The sequence below is a fragment of the Chenopodium album genome, chromosome 1 (genome assembly GCF_948465745.1).
Source record: "Chenopodium album chromosome 1, dcCheAlbu1.1, whole genome shotgun sequence".
Lineage (NCBI taxonomy): Eukaryota > Viridiplantae > Streptophyta > Magnoliopsida > Caryophyllales > Amaranthaceae > Chenopodium > Chenopodium album.
This window is the reverse complement of record NC_137834.1, coordinates 5,775,479-5,780,450: the sequence shown is the minus strand read 5'-3', so window position 1 is coordinate 5,780,450 and position 4,972 is coordinate 5,775,479. Positions and strand designations below refer to the sequence as shown.

At 34.2% G+C, this 4,972-nt stretch overlaps 1 long non-coding RNA gene across 1 annotated transcript; it reads right to left on the bottom strand.

The window, feature by feature from the left end:
* Window positions 1–3,178: 3,178 nt before the first annotated feature.
* LOC145639700 (uncharacterized) lies at window positions 3,179–4,007 on the bottom strand. The gene is made up of 3 exons (XR_014114930.1): window positions 3,830–4,007; window positions 3,617–3,730; window positions 3,179–3,510 (listed from the first exon to the last, which is right to left on the bottom strand). It is a non-coding gene; the product is annotated as an uncharacterized LOC145639700 (long non-coding RNA).
* Between the last annotated feature and the right edge of the window lie 965 nt (window positions 4,008–4,972).

Below are 4,972 nucleotides of genomic sequence, written 5' to 3'. Positions count from 1 at the left end.
AATTTTCAGCAACAATCTTCCTTATCTCTTTCCTTTCCATCGGAGCTGCAAAAGACAGCCGCCAACGACCTCGTCCTAGACATCGAAGGGAACCCACTCGAAGTAGGCTCATCCTACTACATCCGCACTGCCCTTTCAGAACTCCGTATTGTGGGTGGCCTAATCGCGGCATCCAAACCAAACCAACCCGAATGCCCTCAATACGTAGCCCAACTAGCCGAAGGCGTTTACGGCGAAACCCCAGTAACGTTCCTACCATCCGACCCATCACAAAAACACATCCACATTTCCTCTGACCTTAACGTAATCTTCATTGTCCGTCTAGTAGTACGATCGATGTGTTTGCAGCTAAGAAAGATATCGTATGCGGCGCTATTGATGCTACTGACGTCACAGATGACAACAGCATGGTGTGGTTAGGTATAGTTTCAAGAGATCCAAAAATTTCTTCCACGTTCTAAGTTTCATTAAAGTTCAAGTGTCGCGTCGTCTTTCTTGCTCCAAACTACATTGCTACGAATGTAATCAATCATATAAATAATAAGAATGTTGTATGATGAACAATAACGACATAACGTATGATTGATGTCTTATTAATAACAAGAATTTATCTTGGAAATTTCTCTTCATTTGAGCACTTAATCATCATTTTTTTTTTTTTTTTTTTGAGGGCAATCATCATCATCTTTTGCAGAAGTGGAGAAGGTTATATTACCTTACAGCTTATTATTATGGCATAAACTACTACTAACAAGGTGATAATCAACCAAGATATATCACAAAATATTCTCATAATAATCCTAACAACTAATCCCTCCGTCCCCGAATAATAGTCACTTTAATTTGCCATTTTTAGTAACTCAAAATGTTAGTCACATTTGCTTTTTTCAAATACAATTAATATTATTTTTTTACCAAAATTCTCTAACATTTGCAAAAATATTTGTGCAAACTTAACTTTTCTTTGCAAATTTAACTTTCCCATGTACTTTAATTACTTTATCTCTCTACTTTTTTGCATACCCAATGTACTTTAATTAATAAGAATGTCAATTCTAATAAAACCTTAATGGGTTTGTCTAAATTTTGGCCAAGATGATCAAATTAAATATTTAAATAAGGGCATTTTAAAACTAGAGTAACTAATGAGTTAATACATTATTATTGGGTTACTATTAGGTCTTTTATGTATTATCTTTCATGTCGTGTCATTAACATTTCTAAGTTTTGTTATTAGAGTAGGTCATGTATAGCTTTTATCTTTAAGTCACAATTTGTCGACACATTACCATATCTATATAAATTAGCCGATAATTAATGAACTAATGATAGATATATAGATCAGATGATAGCCACATGTTGTCGGGTCATACTTCAGTAGTAAATAATAATAATAATAATAATAAAAAAAAACTTAACGATTAATTAAATAATCAATTACATGAATCGAGTCAATATAAGATTGCTGTAAAATACGTTGGTTTAAAATCAAGTCAGGTCAAAACAGTACAAATCAGGTTTGAATTAGATATAGTATTTGTCGGAGCAATTTGGATCGAGTTAAGTTGAAGTTAGTCAAATTAGTGTGAGTTTGAGTTCTTGTCGGGTTAAATCGGTTTCGAGTTTATTTTAGGTCATGTCAAATCGTTGTTGGTTAAGTCTAGATCAGGTCAAATTTATATTTAAATTAAGTTCAGATCGTTTATAGATCAAGTTTAAATTTTGAATTTCTTTGATCAAATCAAGCCGGTTGTAATTCGAGCGGATGATTATTTTTCGAGACGGGTCAATTTTGACACCTCTAATTATTAGTAAAGCTGAGCTAAGTAGAGCTATTTAATTTGCGACGATTAATTAATTGCCTCAATCTTCCATTATTGCAATATGTGATTGATGTTTAATTTATTTTTTCATCCCTTTTCCTTGACTAGCATTGCATTATGTTAGTAGTTCGTGTTCTTAAAATAGGTTTTCAAAAAAACAAAACAAAACCAAAAAAACAAAACCAAAAAAAAAAAAAAAAAAAAAAAAAAACAAAACAGCAACGTTTATGCATATGGTCAACCAGATCGAATTTACTGCAATTATTATAACGACTTGAAAGGATATACATATCCACGCACATTTTTGTGATTGCAAATGTAGTAAAAAGAAAACTAAGTTTCATCCTATCACTGTACATGTCGCTACCTAGCCTTCAGCTAGCATTAGCAACAAGCAAACATTCTTAATTTCTTATCTACTTGGGTAGTTGGGTGAACACTAGCGGACCTATGTTGTAACCTGGGGTGAAGTGCTACCCCTGTAATTTTTTTATAAAAAGAAATTACTAGTAAAAAAAAAAAATTGTTAAAAACTACCTATTATATTCCAAAATTTGTGAGAAACTATTTATTAAAAAAAAATGTTGTAATTAACTACGTAATTTTTGGAAAAGGTTGTAATTTACTACCCATTGCCAGATTTTGAAGTTTACCAAAATTCTCCGTCGTTGACTTAGTGACGTGATGCTCACATGACACTTATTACAGTTTGTTTGGATAAAGAAAGGGGATAGAAAATAAGGGGAGGGAAGAATGGTGAGTTTTCCTTCCAAATCTCTCCATTGTTGGAGGGATCAATTTCCTATAATTTAATCATTTCATTTCTCTCCCCTCCAATTCCCCCCCTTCCTCATTTGCTATCCAAATGAAAGATACTTCATCTCTCCATTTCTCTTCCCTTCCTTTCCCTTCCTTTCCCTTCATTTTCTTCAATCCAAACACATCGTTAATGACTCTTTCTTTCCCAAATTTTCCCACAATTTTTCCCACTAACCCCTAATTTCTCCATTTTTTCCCAGAACCCCCAAATTCGTTCCCATGAAATTAGGGTTTGTTTAATTGTTTATAACGAAAATTGGGAATTGCAGGTGCGCGAATGTCGTCTTCTTCCAAAGCCAAGGTCAAGTCCATCACACCCGCAATTAGGGGTGTCCATTCGGTTTTCGGTTTGGATTTAGGCCAAATCCAATCCGATCCGAATTATAATTCGGTTTTCATTTTTTCAATCCGATCCGATCCGAATTACTCTTCCAATCCAATCCGATCCAATCCGAATTAAAATTCGGTTATTTTGGATCCGATCCGAAATCCGAATTAAATTAAGTTGATTTATAACGTCTAATAAACTAATACGATAACATAAAACGGTAGTCAAGATTAACATAAATTATTTAACATCAAGACTAATTAAATTGTTCAAAATAAATAGTACAACTTAAAAGCAACACTAAGAGTTCACTACAACAAAAAAGCTAGCAGGAACAACTTAAGAAGAAAAGTAGCAGCAAACAGCAGCAAAAACAGCAGCAAACAACAACAAAATCAGCAGCAAACAGCAGCAAAATCAGCAACGAACAGCAGCAAACAGCAGGAAAAACAGCCCACCAGCATTCTTTAATCAAGGCAGAAGCTTAGTCGTCTAAAACCTCAACTGTTTCAGGCTCAGCAATGGATATCTTGCACAAATCTTGATATTGAGAGAAAAAATAAAGAACAAATAATAATTAGAATTAAAATCAATAACAATATTAATACATAATTAAAACAAGAAAATAAAAAGATTTAGCAATCACCTTCTTCAAGTTGCTCAACTTCCTCCAAACATCAACATTACTTTCAGCATTATTAGCTTCAACATTATTAGGTTCAACCCCCCCTTTGCGTGAGACTCGTGACATACTGCAACTCTGCAAGTATAATTACGAATAAATTAAAAAAATTTAGTTGAAATTCAACAAAAAAAATAATAATAATAAAAAAACAATAGAAGAAGGGTAGCAAATTACCTTAAGTGGTTTAGGATTGTGAGATCAGAATAAGGAATGATTTGATTTAAATTTTCATGAGATGAATAGATGATGAAGAAAGAGCGCTTGATAAGTTGAGGGAATGAGGGAGTCAGGAGGCGTTGAGGTCTTGAGGAGTAATGAAGACTGAAAGAGGCAAATTTAGGGTTTTTAGTTATATAGTCTGTATTTGGGCTAAATTTTAAAGGCCCAATTATAAACTACAGCAGACCATTATATAAATGTTGGTAACTAAATTTCGGTGTTCGGTTTTAATTGGATCCGAATAGGGTCAATCCGATCCGATCCGAAAATCCGAATTTTCAAAAAATCTCAATCCGATCCGATCCGATTTAAAGTTCGGATCCGATCCGAATTGATAATTCGGTTTGGATTGGATTGGATTTCGGTTTTTATCCGAATTATGGACACCCCTACCCGCAATAATCGCACCTCCGATCCATTGCACCAGTCCCATCACTACTTATCGCCACCAAACGCTACTACTCACCAGTCATCACCCGCACCACAACTATCAACACCGACCACCCCAACGGCCATAAAACCACCATTGCCGCCCAACAACAGGCCAAAAAACAGAGCAAATCAAGAAACCCATTGTCGAATTCAGCCCTTTTAACCCCCAGAATCCCTAATTGTACTTCGTATCTCCATTCTCCAATCTTTAAGGCAATTTCCTTTTCTATATTCTTATTTAGATAGGTTTTTTTTCTTTTAATCTATGTTTCTGTAATAGTTTCGATTGAAAACTTTGATAATTTTTGGAAAATTGATTGTTGAAAGTCCAAACTTACCAAATCATGTTATTTGATGATAAAGTTTTAATGCCCTGTGCATGCAATTCACCATTGATGTTCATAGCTTCTGCAATTTTTGTCAAATAAGTGTGGTTGAAATAGTGGTAATGAGGAGAGAGAGGAGATGAACATTGGTTTTGTCGAATGAGTACTTGTGGGGAAATTGAGGGTTCTGGTTAAATTGGGATTTTGGGGAAAATTTTGGGAAAGAAAGGGGTCATTAATTAAGTCTCACGTGATGGTCAAGTGACCAAGTCAATGCCGGAGAATTTTGGTTAAACTTCATATTCCGACTTAAAGTACAACATTTTTAAAAAATTAGGTA